Genomic DNA, 17,154 nt, shown 5'->3' on the forward strand with positions numbered 1-17,154 from the left:
CAGAACCATCCTGCTTCTGGAGCATGGGAGCCTGGGCATTTACCCAACAATTATCATCTGCCATTGGCTGACAGTTGCTTTTCTAGAACCTCAATTTCTTCTCCATCATGAATGGGGGGAAGTGACACTAGCACCAGGAAAAAAAAAAAAAAAACTCAGACAAAGAAGTGCAGTGCTGACAATGAGCTTCTGGGCCCATGTGCCCTGAATTGATAAGGCTTGAGTGCTAAGACATACGGATACACCTGCCATAAATCTTCAGCGTGAAGACTTGCTCCTGGACCATCACACACTAGGGTCAATTTTGAGCAGCTGTGAATAGTGTGCCTGCACAGACTCTTGAGCTGGCTGCTGACACTCCACTTGCCCCTGTTGAACTGGGTGTGGTGGAATCTGCAAGCGTTCCCACTACACTGAGGCTCTGGAGGAGGGACACCCCATCTTGATTTTCCTGCATTCCCTTGTCTCCCAGGCCTGCTGTGTAGAAGACCCTGAAGAACTTTTGGTTTAACAGAACTAAAATGCAGCTTGGGAGGGTGAGAGAGGAGAGGAGACTGACTGACTGCCCAAGGGCCCAGTGGGCACCATCAGTGACCAGTATTCCCAGGTGCATGCTGGCCTCATCTGAGCCTCCTATGGGCAGCAGCAGCAGACAGTCACAGAGGGCTTTCTATCTGCCAGGTGTTGCGCTCCAACCCTTACATACTTTCTCTCAGTCACCAGTGCCTTTGGAGGTAAGTACCAGAAGCATCCACAGTGTACAGATGAAGGAAACTTGAAAGTCTGAGAAAGCAATTTGTCCCAAACCTCTATTCTTTGTCAAATTAATTATTTTTATTGACAAATAATGTATTATTTGCCCCAGGGTACAGGTCTGTAAATTGTCAGGCTTACACACTTCACAGCACTCACCATATCATGTATCCTCCCCAATGTCCATAACCCTCTCCACAGCCCACCCCCCAGCAACCCTCAGTTTGTTTTGTGAGATTACGAGTCTCTTATGGTTTGTCTCCCTCCCAATCCCCTCTTGTTTCATTTTTTCCTTCCCTCCCCCCAATGACCCCCCGCCCTGTCTCTCAAATTCCTCATATCAGGGAGATCATATGATAATTGTCTTTCTCTGACTGACTTATTTCCCTCAACATAATACCCTCTAGTTCCATCCACGTCATTGCAAATGGCAAGATTTCATTTCTTTTGATGGCTGCATAGTATTCCTGTGTGTGTGTGTGTGTGTGTGTGTGTGTGTATTTTACATCTTCTTGATCCATTCATCTGTTGGTAGACACCTAGGTTCTTTCTATAGTTTCACTGTTGTGGACATTGCTGCTATAAACATTCGGGTGCACGTGCCCCTTTGGATCCCTACATTTGTATCTTTAGGTTAAATACCCAGTAGTGTGATTGCTGGGTTGTAGGGTAGCTCTATTTTCAACTTTTTGAGGAATCTCTATTCTTTGACATGACATCCATATGGGACACTGACTTTCAATTTACTTCTTCCTGTGAATGGGCAGCTTGTCCCAAACCCAGGGCTGTCATGCTGGGTGAGCTCATAGCAAAATCTGTGCACTTTGGAGAACAGAGGTTCCCCAGACTCAAGACCTCATGGAGCCCAGCCTTCATTTTACAGTGAGGGGAAACACTTGCTCCAAGGTTCCCCCAGCTAGATCTAGAGCCTCCTCTAGGATTCTAAGACCACAGCTACATTCATTCATTCACATTGCCTTTCCTTCTGACAGAAAAGCATTTTTCTAAAAACAGTTCTGCTTATGTGACCCATTTTCTAGGTTGGATCTCCCCAGGTGAATATTTTGTGTGGATAAGTGGATATCTTATAGAATTGTTATGCAATGTTTAGTCTAGGAGAAAAAGCTAATTTTTGGCAAGAATTCTGTGGCTGTTAGAAAGAGCTCCTTGGTAGGAACAAGTCTCGGGAATTAGGAAAGAAGGCTGAAGGAGACTGAGGCAGCCCTGCCCTCCAACGTCTGTAGCTGTCCAATACCCTGAAGTCAGTTCAGCCTGACGTTGTTCTCAGGAGCCTTTCTCTGCCCTATTTCCTGGGTTCATGGGTCCTACATACTTGTTCCAATGTTTAGGGCATTGTCCAGGAAAATGATTTGGACTGCTGCTGGAAAGACATCTTTCTTTCCCAGAGTTTCGTATGCATGTAATTTTCCAATTTTAAGAAATGAGACTGATATTTTGCTGGGTCTGTGGAAGGAAGGAACAGGATCACACTCACTCTCTGGATGCCTGTCCTTCCCTCTCCTTCCCATATACTCATCTCTGCTGTTGGCTTGGGAGAGCCCAGGTCCTCACTTGGCTCCCAACATTCACCTTCATAGCCCCAGGATCTTGTATCTCTGTCTTGTCAGACTTGTCTTCCCTCAGCCTCTGGTTTCCAAGAAACAGAAAATTTGAGAGGCCCAATTCTGAGCCTTCTAGTTGTCCACATATGACATGGAAGTATTCTGAGGAGATTTATCCTGATTGTTCCCCCAGTGTCCTCTGTCTCTGATGTTAACCTAAAAAATGCCCAACCTCTCTGTCATTTCCTGGGGCAGAGTCCCTGCTGGGGACCTCCATCATCAAGGCTATGGTTGTGCCCACAAAATGACCTCTATTGGAAAAGGCACCAGGAGGCAGTGGTGATCAAGATAAACACATCATGAATTTCCAGACCAGACTGCACCACCAGATACATCTGCAGGGCTTACAAAAATATAGAATCTTGGGTCTCACATCAGTTAGTTTTTGCCATGTAACAAACTGCTTCAAAGTGTAATGGCTTAAAAATCAGCCACTTATGTAACTCATGATTCTGTAGGGGGTTATTTTGGTCTGTGCTTACTCATCTGATCTTGGTGGGTTTCCCTGAGGCAGTGTGGTCCACTAACAGATTGAGTGAGACTTGGCTTATCTGGGAAGACCTCCCTTACATCTGCCAGAGCAACCAAGGCAACTGGACCCCAAGTGTCTCAGCTTCCAGCAGGCCAGCTCAGGCTTGTTCACATGGAGCCACAGAATCCAGGGGTGGTGAGAGGGTAAGCCCTGAAGAACAGGCTCCTCTCAAGTCCTTGATTATGTCACATTTGCTCATGTCCTGTTAGTAAAGCCAGTCATGTGGACAAGCCCAGAGTCTTTGTGGGATGGGCCCACTCAAGGTCATGGACACGAGAGGCGTGAGCAAATGGAGGGCATTACTAAAAACATCTATTGCAGATGTACTGAATTTGGAGGCTGGCCCCAGGAATCTCTAGTTTTAACCAGTGCCCTGGGTAATTCTCACATAGGAGGTCGGTCGGAAACCACTGAATACAATGATGGGTTGCATTGATGGGATGTTTGCAGAAGCGAGGCAAGAAACAAATACTTGACGTCACAGGTGTAGGGCAATGGGAGATGCTCAGTCTGGGTGAACTGGACAGTCCCCAAATGGAAGGAATTAAAAATCATTTTTCTTAACATACTGACCAGGCCAAACCACTTAGGTCCAAGTGGGACATGGCTATAAGCCCAGGGCCCTATTTTATCATGATAACTTCCCAAACTGTTAGAAAGACAAGTGGCCCCGGAAGGAGAGGCCCCACATCACTCCACATAGACCACTACTTGTATCCCAGCTGCCTTACTGTGGGTGCTAAAGCAGGGCAGCTGGCACTCAGGAGGTCTCCCTTCCTCCGTCCCATCTCAGACTCAACCCCTCCCCCTTCCTATTCCCCTTGAGAGCCTCCCTGACCGGCCTCCACTTCATTTCTCCTTCCAGCACTTCTCACCATGTTTTCTCTGTTCATGGGTTTCTGTCCCTCTCTTCCAGGAGAACACAAGCACCAGGGACTCTGTTTTGTCCACTTCTGGACTCTAGAACCTGGCACTCAGCAGGTCCTCCATGAGTATTTCTTCAATGAATAATGGAACTCCCTCGCCCTCATTTGTAATTTTGATCACCCCTCTTTGTTGTTCAGGGTCTGGCCTCAGGAACAGTGCCAGCCTGGCTTCAAGCATCTCTCTCGGTGCTCTATGCTTGTTCTGTGGACTGAAGCATGTTGAAGAGATAGATTCCTCCCATGTACGCCCTTCTTCCCCCCAAATCTTTCACCCTTAAGAGTTTTCTCTTGAAGATTCTCAGAGATGGATGAAATCTCCCCTTCTCTCTGAGTCAGGCCTCATCTGAGGAAGAGCCAGGGCGGTGGGAGGGACTGTGAGACCTGGGAGTGAGCACGCGTTTGGAGACCTTTGCTTTAAGTGTTCCTCTACTCAGCATTTATTATTATTATTAATTGTTGTCATTATAGTGAGAACATTAACAAAAATTTTTTTAAAAAGATTTTATTTGTTTGCAGAGAGAGCGACCAGAAGTGGGGGAAACAGCAGACAGAGGGAGAAGCAGGCTCCCTGCCGAGCAGGGAGCCTGATGTGGGACTCGATTCAAAGACCCTGGGATCATGACCTGAGCTGCAGGCAGATGCTTAATTGACTGAGTGACCCAGTTGTCCCAATGGTGATAACATTTTAGTCCAACTCTCAGCAAATTACAATGATATGATACAAGGTTTTCTGTTGTAGTTGCCATGTTATACATTAGAGCCTCCTCTCATAGCTGAAAGTTTGTACCTTTTAACTAACCACTCCCTACCCCTTCATCCCTCCAGCAGAGGCAACTGCTTTTCTACTCTCTATTTTATGAATTTCACTTCTTTTTGTTAGTTTCCACATGTAAGTGATACCATGCAGTATTTGTGTTTCTCTGTTAACTTAGCATAATGTCCTCAAAGTCTATCCCTGTTGTTGTAATGGTAGGATTCCTTCTTTCTCAGCCTGATTAGTATTTTGCTGTATATATGTACCCCATCTTTATCCATTCATCCCCTGATGGACACTGAGATTGTTTCCCTGTCTTGGCTATTGTGACCAATGCGGCACCACTGGCTCCTTAGAATGCAGACTGTTAGGACATGGGGACTGTGTCTCATAGATACACCTGGAGGGGCATGGGTGTGTGTGTGTGTGTGTGTGTGTGTGGCCAGCATGGGGCCTGCAGCTCAGTGTATCACTGGCCCCTTACTTACCTGGGAGCATTTGAATTTGCTCCCCCAGATCTTACAGGCAAGGAAATTGAGCTTCAGGAATGTTAGAAATTCTGCCCACAGTCCCAGAGCCTTCCCACCTTCCCACTTCCCGGCCCACCAGATTCCCACCACATCACTCTTGCCCTCTCTCATCCTAAAGGGGTGAGCAAACCAGATTTTTCCTTACCAAACCAAATTCCATCTTGACTGCCCCTGAAGTAAACAATATGCAAGGGCCCAAAAATGCCTTTTTCTAAAGAGAAAGAGAAAAGGATTTAAGTATTATATAAAGATAAACAGGAACTCCCAGGAGGCTGGAGTTTGAACTGTTCAAGAGGGAAACAGAGCCCCCCAGATGGGCTTTTGATGCATCTGTTTAGAATACAGGGGAACAGGAGAACAATGCGGCGGAACCCAGTCCTCTCAGAAATGCGGCGGTGTTGGAGCTCCGGTGGGGGCAAATCTCCTGCGGCGTGTATCTGTTTCTCTGTTACTGCTTAGACAAAATCATCCAATCGCTTGGGTCTGCATCTCTTTGGAAGCAGGAGGGAGCAGCCCAGCCTGTTTTAGATCACAGTTTACCGGCTGGAGATATGGCACTTTTCAAGGGCCAAATGTTAGAGGAAGACACACCATGTTCCCACTCGGAAATTCAGGACTTATTGGATGGGAAATCTCACATAAAACATGAAAATCCAGCAGTTCCAAGTATCAGAGGAGTTGCAGATCCAGGACTTTTCCTGATATGACTCAAAGCATGTCCAGATGGCCCACTGTTCGAATGTGTTGCTTTACCATACCAGGAGACAGTCCTGCAGGGGTCTCCCCTAGTCTGGGCCAGGTGGGGTGGGTGGCATCGCTAACTGGGCCTGGAACCAAATGACACTTGTTCAGAGGAGAAGCTCTGTGCTTTATTTGTGGGACAGTGGGTGCTCCACCCAACCCCATCTCTTTTCTGGGGGTCTGGCAGGAGGAGAGGCTGGTCTGCCTCTGCCAGAACTTCTCAGCATGTAACACAATCAGACCAAATTGCAATAGGAGAGCATTTGCTCAACCCACCTTCCCGAGTATCCTTTGCTTTTAAGACCAGTGCCTGAGGCCAATGAGATGCTGTTTCTGCAGAGGAGTTGGTGGGGGATAAAGTAGCCTTTTATAGGTGCTTCTCAGAGGTGACAGCCATCTGGGGGCTGCTCTTAAGAGGCAAGGCTGGGCACAAGAGACCAATGGGGTAAACCAAAGAGAAACAGTGGTCTGAGTGAAAGCTCAGCCCTATACCCAAGAACCTGGGAGCTGAGAAGTTGGAAGTGCTTCCCTACTAAACGAAGTCTACTTCATCGTCTCAAGACCAAGAAAAGAATCTACAGGGCTGCCAGTAGGATTCATTATCAGCTCCAAAAAAACCTTTCTGAGCCTAGTGATGATTACCAAGGGAGGCAGAGGCACCTGCCAGCTTAATGGGATTATCTCCCAGTTTTATCCTCAAATTCATATGTGCAACCAGACCCTGACCCCAAATTCCAGGTCTGTCTATCCAACTGTCGACCTGGCATCTCACATTTGACACATCCGAGACAAGTTCCTAACCTTCCCATCCACACCAGACTCTCCATGTCTTTCCCATTTCAGTCAATGGCAAATCCACCTTTACAGGAGCTCAGGCAGAACATCTTCTAGTCACTTGTGACTCTTCCCTTTTGTTCATACTCTATACACAATCTATCAGCAAATACTGGTGGGTGGGCCTTGGAAACATACCAGAATCTGCCCAGGTTTATGGCCCCTACAGCCACCGTCCTGTTCTGGGACATCGCCACCTCTTATCTGAATCCAGTTTTGTGGCAGTCTCCTAACTGCTTAGCTAATTACCATCTTTCCTCAGCAAGTAGAGTGATTATCTTAAAAACATGGTTCAAATTATGCCATTCTGCTCCAAACCATTCATTTCTTTTCTTTCTAACCAAAGTAAAATCTGAATTCCTGACTATGGTCCTGCATGCTGTAGCCTACCACCCCCTGTCTGACCTCCTGTCCAACCTGCTTCCCAAGTCCCTACTTCAGGACCTTTGTGCTTGCTGCATATTTTCCATTGAGCTAATTACTTTGGAGTGGTTAGAGGATGGCTCCCACCAGCTTTGCTATGGTCGATGCTCTGGAGCCTTGCAGTGTCTTGGGCAGACTGTAGTGCCTGTCTATATCCCACCCCCTATACTCACCTTCCTCATGTGGATTGATGGCTTCCTGGTGGGGGCAACTCCCACCCCAGGTGGTGTGCTCAACACTTGTGTGGGACAGGCCAGTTGGGGTTTGGAAAGTACCCCACCCTCCTCATCCCCATGATGGGGCAACTCTGAGGTAGGTTAGACCATGATCTCCCAGAGGGCTCCAGTAGGACCGAGCCCCAGTTGTCCACAGTGCTATTTGACTTGATAACACAAGTGTTATTTGTAGCCTTCCTAGCCCTGTCTTACTCCTCCACTGTTCTCTGTGTTTTCTGAGATAATCTTCCAAACAAATCACTGACTTTTAGGTCCTCATCTCAGGGGCAGCTTCTGGGACTCCCATATGAAGGAAATGACTTCAAGGTGCTGCTAGCATGAGTGTCATCCAGGAAGACAGTCCAAATGGAAGACCCTGTCCACATCTTGTGACCCAGAGCTCAGTGTGTCAAGTACTTCTTTCCCAAAGAGACCACTGCTCATGGCTTCCATGTGAACAAATGGCTATGAGTCTTGAAAATGTCAAAACAGACACATTGTAGGCCTGGAAAGAAGTCCTATTGTCGTGCTATGTGCGCTTTTTCTCTACTCTTCCCTCATGTGCCAGTGGACCAGCCTCAGTGGAGTTGAGAATTGACCTTCCATCCTCCAGCAAGAAGAGAAAGTCACCCCAGTTCCCAGGGCCCTTGGAGTTTCAGAACATGGATTATTCAGACTGTGCGTGTCTCCACGTCTATGAAACAAACTATCTTAAGCCTAGTGGCTTAGAACAATGACAGTATTTATTTTGGTCACAAATCTGCAGTTTGAGCAGTACTTGACAGGGACAGCACATCTCTGCTCCCACAACAGTAGCCAGGGCACCTCAAAGGCCAAGGGCTGGGATCTCCATGCGTCCTGCTGGAAGCTAACAGTGAAAGGCAGTAGATGATCCTCGGGCATCTCTCTGCCCTCCGTTGTCTTTCTATGGGATCTCTTCAGTGCGAGACTCAGGTAGCCAGACTTACAAGGTGGCTCAGAGCTCCAAAGGTGCGTATGCCAAGTGGGAGAGAACTTGGTGGACCATGTCACTTTTTATGGCTGGACCTAGGAAGTCACATAGCATCACGTCTGCTGCGTCTCGTTGGAGGTGGGGACAAATGTCCGCCCATATTTGGTCACCTTTGCCACACAGATCTTTGCTTTCAGATCCATTGGTGGGATATTCTTCATGGCTAGAAGCTTCTAGTCTGCAGAAAACACCTCTGTAGGCCACCAGTGACATGGTTAATGATGGTGTAACAGGGGTCTTGGCTGGGCCAGAGCTTGGCGACGTTCTGCTGGGAGGCCAGGCTATCTCCCAGCCCAAGCGTTTGCATGAGTTCTTACACACAGTTTGTGTGCTTGAAGGAAATGGAAGGGTTTGGGCAAAAGAAAAAGAGACAGAAAGATGAGGGCAGGAAGGCAATTGCAGGAAGCTGGTTCCCTACCTAGCCTCTGGAACTGTTTGGGGCCCCAGTGGGATTGCTGGAGACAAAGGTTAAAGAGCCTGTTAGCACGAGGCCCTTTCAGAGGTGGTGGGTACAATGGCAATGCTGCAGGGCCCAGGCAACGAGGTGCAGGGCAACACTGGGGAGCATGGAATCTTGTTCTGCCCTGTCGCATGAGGCTTGGGGCTTGGGAGCTCTGGGAGGTAGGATGTACATAGGTGTGTCCCCGGAGGGCACGGACAGTGACTGCCAGGGACTGTGACAAGAAGCTGAAGCAGAACAGGGAGTATTTGTTTCTTTGTGTCTGTAACACATCATTCTGGGCACATCCCAAAAGAATGGGAGGAAATGGGAGAGGACCTGTGCCCCTGTGTCACCAGGTACAGGCGTGGAGCTGGGAGGAGTGTGGTCATGACACGAGTGGGCCCTCCTCATGTTCACAGTTAGGTTGTTTGGGGAGGGTAATAGCATGGTAAAGAGACAGTCATATCATATCCAGGGACAGTGAATTGTGGTGGCAGTCGTATGTGTGTATAAGCAAGTGTGTGTGTGTACATGTGTGCACAGTTACAAGTGAAAGTCAAAAGCTGATTGGGTAAGGTCAGCATGTTTACTGAGTACGTGAGGCATTGGGCCACACACTTGAATATAGACAACCTGTCTTCCATGCGGTGGCTGCTGTACTAAGAAGCCCCTCATTTCTGGGCCTGGTGGGTGAATCTCAGGAAGAAAAAACAAGGTGGGAGTTCTGAGCTGGACAGAGACCTAGGGCTTCAGTGTTTCACAAAGGAAGAGACAGCAGTCCTGGAGACATTCTGGGGACATCAGAGCAATCCTAGACCTACCCAGAAAGGACTCACTATTTCGGGGCATGAATTTGTAACAGCATGCACAGGGGACTATGTGATTTCTTCAAAGAAATTGTCAGACTTCTAAATGCTACACTGTCCAATGTATTTTGTCATTTAAGAAAATCTCCCCCCCTTATTTAGAAGAATACATGTTTATTTTTGAAAATCCAAGAAAAGTCTGAATGCACAAATAAAATCACTCCAAATCTTAATACTTGATTATGTCCAACATTAACATAATATTATAGTATTATATAATAAATAATATAATAGTGTAGTATCATAAATAATATAAAAATAATATTGTAAAAGACATTAAATTACTAAATTACAAGTACTTACATTTCGCCCCTTCTTTCCTGAGAAGGGAAGCCTTTATTATGCTCAGTGGGAAAGTTGGGGGGGGGAGAAATTTGGGCAAGCTGCAAGAGGCCAAGTTGATCTATGTATCAGGGGACATGGAGATACCCCAAGGGGGAAAAGATAAGAGATGGGGAGGAATTTGGAAGAAGACAGAGAGAGAAAGAGAGAGCAAGAAGGGGAGGGGCAGGGAGAGGAGGGGAAGGGAGGAGGAGAAGTTTAAAGGCAAAGAGAGTGGTGGATGAGGAAGAAAGGCTCAAAGGCTGGGAGTTCGGGCGGCATGAACACGATCCAAAAGAGAAGGAGGGGTGTGCAGATAGCTGTAACGTAGAATAACATTTTGAGGAAAGGATGGTAAAAGAAATTTTTTAAAGAATTATTTGTCACCATATGCACCATCTGAAAACTTTAGTAAAGAAATGCATTCCCCTTTAATTCTTGCTTGCTATTGAGAGCAGTTTTAAAGTCTGAAGATGAGCCAGTTTTCTTTGGGCTATTTATATCCATCTATATAATTCCATATTATTAAAAAATCGAAGTAAGTTCTTATTCTACATATTATTTTATAACCTCTTTTTCACTTAATGTTATGTATAGACCATAATCCTTAATCACCATAAAATACTTCATTGTGATTATGTACCATAATTTATTTAAATCATCTCTGATTGGCCATTTGTATTATTTCTTTTTTAGTATTCTAGCAATATAGTAATGACTAACCTTTAAGTTAATCTTCATGCACTAACATGATAATTTACATATATGATGATTTCTTTAGGATACATTTCTTAAACAAGATTTGCTAAGCCAATGGGAATACAAAATGTTATTGCTTTTAATACCCATTACTGAACTGCCTTACAGAAAGATTAACTAATTATTCTCTTATTGGGAGGATAACTCCCGATGTATTGATCCTGGACTATCTTCCCTTTGCTCTGTAACTATATCTTGAGGGTAATTCAATTAGAATGTAAGTTCCAGGAAGGCAGCAGTCCTTTGTGGACTGTACGTAGCATAGATCTTAACATATTATAGGAACTCAATAAATATGTTTGAGTGAATAAATGATTGTTGGGCAGATGGATGGATTCAGACTCCTTAAGGTCTTTGTCTAGAGCTCTCTAATGTCCAATACATTGCCAAGCATTAAGGTAGGGGCCTAGTGGTAAATATCTTAAGGATGTTGGTCCCAGTCTAATTAAATTGCCATCTGGGACACACAGTAATTCTTTCCGATCTAAGAAATCAGACTGTTCACTTGAAGGTCCCTGATTCCAAAAGAAGTCTGTGACCCCAAGACTGAGCTGTAATCCCTGGAGAACTGGGTTCCAGTCTTCACAAGCTGTCCATCCTAATGACCTCTGCTGACAAGTTTCTTTTGGGGTGGATCAACCTGAGTAAATCCTTATCTTCTTCCAATAATAGATCAAGCCATCTTTTCGACGTTTCTTTAAAATGCTGGGTTGTAGGGGTGCCTGGGTGGCTTAGTTGGCGTCCAGCTCTTGATTTCTGCTCCGGTCATGATCTCGGGGTTGTGAGATTGAGTTCAGTTTTGGCTCCATGCAGGAGCCTGCTTAAGATTCTCTCTCTCCTTCTGCCCCTCTCCTCCTAAAAAGAAACAAGGGAAGAAAGGAAGGAAGAAAAGAAGGAAGGAAGGAAGGTGGGTGGGTGGGTGGGTGAAAGAGAGGGAGGAAGGAAGGAAGGAAGAAAGGAAAGAAAGAAAGAAGGAAGGAAAGAAAATGACAGGAAGGAAGGAAAGGAAGGAAGGAAGGAAGGAAAATAAAATGCTAAGTTGTGAAGACTGAGGGAGAAGATGGATGGGAAGCATCTGACATGGTGCCAGACACAGAGTTGGCTCTCAAAAACGGCAGCTGTCCCGTCCCTGTGATTAAATCAGAACCATCACTCTTCAGTGTCACCCCTGGTCTCATCTACTCAAGGGGGAAAAAAAAAAGTAGAAAACTAACATTGTGTTAGTTTTTGAGTTTAACCCACTCTGTGCTGCTATGGGTTTGGTATATTTTTCCCATTTCACAGTTCCAGAAACTGGAGTTTGGAGAGGTAAAGTGACATTCCTGCTATCTCACAGTTGTTAGTGGTCTGTCTGGCTCTAGGTGAGAATGTGTGCCGTGTCAGTCTTAGTTCTTTGGACAAACTCAACCCTTTGACCAATCTGCAGAGATGAATTGCAGGGCTGCTTGTGTGTCAGGGACTCTGCTGGCTGCCTAGGTGCTTGTAATGTTCCTGAGGAAGGTGGCAGCCATTTTCATCTGAGCCTCTCTGACTGCAGAGTGGGCAGAGGCCAGCAAGGTTTAGGAAACTCCACTGAGGTCAGCCAGACAAGTTGTGATAGCTCAGGCCAGACGCTGTCTATGAAAAGGAAATCAGTACCTAAAAATTCTCTCGTCAACATTGGGGGAGGTTCCTGTGAGGAAAGACAGTAGTCAAGATTTGCTGCATCAGGTTGAAAGTAAAATGAACAAATGCTCATGTTGAAAGTGAAGCCAAGCTAAAGAGGCCAGGTTTTTTGGTGGATTCTCCCCCCCACCTCCCCACTTCATTTGATTTAAGGTGTGGATCTGGCACTTCATTTGGTCTGGATTCTTGTGAACTCCTGGGCCGAAGGAATGCCGGGAGCTTGTCCGGCCATGCACAAACATTAGTTCTGTCCTCCCAAACCCCACCACTTTGATCCCCTTTCCATTTTCCCAGCGATGCCAGCGGCAATGGAAAAGGGAATTAGTTCAAGTTGATCGGTTTTTCCTTTGAATGTGCAAGTTTTTGCTCTTGGGGCCTTTGCTGTAAACCAGATCTCCAAGTCTAAACAGCAGCTGTGCCTACCCTGGTGTGAAGGATAAAGCTTCGTGTCTGGGAGGGGAAAGGGGAATTTGATGCTCTTCTGTCAGCACTCAGATCTTGGTAGCTGTGGGGGGCGGAGGGAGACTGTGTCTGGCATCACTGGCTTGTCTAGAGGACCGTTACATGGTGAGAGCAGAGCAAAGCTGGGATATAAGCCGGGCATACACACACCCTCACAGACACAACAGACTGGTTTCTTTTCACAACTCTTCCAACCTGATCTTGGTGTGGGTCTAGATCCTTGCAAGATGGCATCTGTGTGGCAGACATCATGTTTCCAGGCTTCCAAAGACTGCCTGTGTGACTTTGAGTGAGTTATTTGATGACATGGTATTTCATTTTCCTGAAGTATAAAGGGAGGACCAGTGATATCCTAGGTTATAATAATATCTGCAAAAGCACCCAACATTTAGGGGGCACATAATAAATTCTCAATTCCATCTTTATTTCTTCAGCATTGGTTTCCTTTCCAACGCCCTGGACCACCTAACATGGATGCCTTCAGGGAGCTGATTGTAAGGACAGTCATTGCAATCTGTGTTGGTCTGACTTGCTGCCTTTCCCAAGGCATCCAAGGTCATCTTCTTAGGAAGTCTGAGAGACAGACCTCAGACTGTGTTCATTCTTTTCCAGATGGAAAATGGAAAAATGTGGTCAAGCATCCAAATGTTTGGTCTATAAAACACTCAAAACATTCAGATGTTTGGTATTGGGAGGGCAGGATGCCATCAAAGCATGTGAGTGTCATATAGTCGCGACTGGCCCAGCCATTGGGATTTTTGGTTTTAATCAGGTAACCCAGGAGAAGTAACCCAGGCTTTGTGGTTTAACTCATTTCTTCTCTTCCCTAGACAAATGTGTATTTGACCCTTACTCCAGAGGGTTAAAAAGAACTTTGCTTTGAAATTAGTTGATTTGCAGCGGCTGGATGGGGTTCTTAGAAATTATAAATATCTGACTTTATGAGGATTCAAATTTAGATACTGGATGCTTTTTTAGACCAGACATGGTCCAAAGGAAATTCTGAATTTACCCTAGAGAAATAAAATAAATTGTTTCCAAGATGATATAGTTTTTTTTTTAAAAAAAGCTAGATCTTCATATACACTTTAAGTGAGAAATTTTCATTCTTCATCTTCCTTAGAATTTAGTCTTCATTTCAGTGCTGTTCACAAATGAAAGTCATAATGTTAAATATTTCTCTTAAAAACAGAAATAGAACAAAAGTCCTAGTATCAGTGTTGCCTTCATTCATGGAGTGGAAAGAGCGCTAAAAATATGAGATCTACCTGTGGTAGGCTGCTTGCACTAACGGTCTCAATTTTTCATTCCTGTTTTTGTGGGCATTCTGCTCCACTCCTTAATTCCTGGGTCCACCATGTGACTTGATTTGGCCAGTGGGATATTAGCACGTGTGATGAGTGACATAGCAGAGACTTGGGGCTTTCTCTCTTGCAAAAACCATGAGAACACACCTGAGCTAGCTTACTGGAGAATAACACATGAAATATAGTCACATCTTTCCTCATCCCAGCTGATACCATAATGACAGATATGGAAGGCTAGCTGGGAACAGCCACAGCTAGCCAGATGCAAGAGCATCCTGATCAAGATTGTCAGAAAGACCCAGATGACCCACAGAATCAGAAGCAATAACAATGGTATATATAAATATTAAAATAATTACTAATGAGAGGAATAATTATTTTAAGCTACTGTATTTGGGGATGTTTTGTTACACAACATTATTGTACAGTTGAGAACTCATATACTGCTGAACACACAGCTCTGTGCTCTGCAAACAAATGGACCTAGCTGCTTCAGACTAGCTGTGTGACAAGGTGCATATTACTTCATTCATCATTATTTTCCTCACCTGAAATATGGAGAAAATAAATCCTGTCTTGCTGGTGGTTGATCAGGTTGATACAAACTATTACTGAACAATTAATAAATAGACCCTTTATTGAATAGGGACTTTTACCCTGCCTTTATCTTTATCAAGACCAAAGGGAGTCAGCAAAGCAGTTGATGTCTGGTTGGGCCAGTGTAGGGTTTTTACAGAGACTCTATTTTTTTCAGTTAACATATAATGTATTATTTATTTCAGCGGTACAGGTCTGTGATTCGTCAGTCTCACACGATTCACAATGCTCATCATAGCACATACCCTCCCTGATGTTCATCTCCCAGCCACTGCATCGCTCCCACCCCACCCCACCCCCACCAACCTCAGTTTGTTTTCTCAGATTAGGAGTCTACAGAGACTCTTTTAAAATCCTTGGAATAAACTCACCCAGAGGGAAAGCCCTGGGATGTCCTGCTCGGAAAACAAAAGGAAATTATTGGCCAGGAAAGAACCTTTGAATCTGGAGTATCATTTTGACCTAATTTTTTACTTCTGAGAGAAGATAGGGTAAGGGCCAAAGAAACCCATGGAAATATCTAATTAAATTAGTCTCTTTAATCCTGAACTTCCAGATAACCATGCAGGGCCTGCTGGCTGTCTCTTAAGCAAGGATATTTGAGTTGCAGAGGACAACTTACACAGTTTGAGGAGATAATTCCCATTTCCCCAGTGGGTTGGTTGAAGTGAGCACCTGGGGCTCAGTGCCTGGTTGATGGAGTTGTGACACTGGGCCCATTTTGGGGCCCACTCTAGGTTTGTGTTTCTGGTTAAGAGATAAGAGCTAACCAGTGAGGATGAAGGCCATGTTTCCACTGTGTTCCACTATGTTTCCATGCTGTGAGACTTCTTTATTCCATAAATACTGCTCAACAGAAGTCTCTATATCTCCACGTTTGGCAGAATTCACCTAAGTTTAGACTCTGGCTGAATATGCTTAATTAATGACTATTGGATGTATAAATGAATGGATCAATGAATGAATAATTCTCCCCTGCTATAAGATGGTGAACTTGGGGCGCCTGGGTGGCTCAGTCACTTAAGCGTCCCGCTCTTGATTTCAGCTCAGGCCATGGTCTCAGGGGGGTGAGATTAAACTCTACTTTGGGCTCTATGCTCACTGGGGAATCTGCTCGAGATTCTCTCTCTCCCTCTCCCTCCACTCCTTCCCCCTTGCACGTGCATGCTCTCTCTCTCAAATAAATAAATCTTTTAAAAAAAAGGTAGTCTTCCATAGAAATGGATGAGACCATTGAATCTTAGGATGTGCACAAAAAGGGGCTCCAGCAACAACTTTGTTCAGTTCTCTCAAGTGATGATGACATCATCTTGGAGAATTGACATAACTCACCCTGGGTTACCAGGCAGGTATGTGCAGACTTTGGTATATGCCTGGGGCAGGAATCCAGCTCTCCCATTGACCTTGCCATTCTGGCTTGCTGGTCCCTCTCCCAAACTGTAATGTGTGGTCAGGCAGTGTGCTGGGCTGGTAACCACATTCCTGGAATTTTAACTTTAGTGTATGTACCATTTCCTTTGGAAATCTCCTTAAGTTATCAGAGATTCCGTAAAGTCCTGGATTTCATAATTACATATATTTATATACTTATGATTATTATAATACAATGTATAAGATGTGAGTGTATGTTGAATAATTACATAAGTATTAATACAGATAGGTAGATGTAATATCCAACCCCTGCACAAAATGACTTTCTGTGTCAGTCAGTTAAACTAACCCCATCCCACTGGGGCCTCACCATTTCCATGGTAACTAATGCACTGCAAAGTGGGGACACAGAGAGGAGCTTGGTATAGAGGATTAAAAAACAACACCATATATGAGCTTAGATAAAATGTGCCATTGGATGGGGTTCAGGAGAGGTCCATAATGGTTTTTAATTGATGTCTGCCTTGGAAAACCCCCATATCTGACTTACAGCTTTGCTCTTTACTCATAGCAATCAAAACCTCCGTAGCATTTGGGGCATTGAATCCTCTCTACTGTTGGTGCAGGAGAACAGAGAAGCTGTTTGCTAGCTGGTACTGGCAGAGGACTTGAACTGAAATGTTTGGATTTTAAACTTTCCATTTGTCTGGAGCCTTCAAAGAATACAAAGAGGTTCCAGCTTCCTGCCTTGAGCAGGTGCTGGCCTGGTAGCTCAGCCTTGCAAATTAGCACCTGCCCACGAGCCTGGGCCTTGTTTGAGAGCAGGCCAGACTCAAAGAATGAGCTGGTAAACCCCCGTGGGCTTTAAGGAGCTGGGCTCCCAGCCAACCCTACCAGGACTTCTTTCTTCCTTTCCTTTCTTTTTCTTTTTCTTTTCTTCTGTTCTCTTTTGATTTTTCTGTCAGTCTGCCTTTTTTTTTTCTCTTTCGTTTCCACCTTCCTTTGATTTTCCCTTTCTGTGA

General features: G+C 45.1%; 1 long non-coding RNA gene across 1 annotated transcript; it reads right to left on the reverse strand.

The window, feature by feature from the left end:
* Nucleotides 1-380: 380 nt before the first annotated feature.
* On the reverse strand, nt 381-15,910 carry LOC116595316. The gene is made up of 3 exons (XR_004287615.1): nt 15,846-15,910; nt 6,014-6,023; nt 381-393 (listed from the first exon to the last, which is right to left on the reverse strand). It is a non-coding gene; the product is annotated as an uncharacterized LOC116595316 (long non-coding RNA).
* Between the last annotated feature and the right edge of the window lie 1,244 nt (nt 15,911-17,154).

The sequence above is a fragment of the Mustela erminea genome, chromosome 7 (genome assembly GCF_009829155.1).
Source record: "Mustela erminea isolate mMusErm1 chromosome 7, mMusErm1.Pri, whole genome shotgun sequence".
Lineage (NCBI taxonomy): Eukaryota > Metazoa > Chordata > Mammalia > Carnivora > Mustelidae > Mustela > Mustela erminea.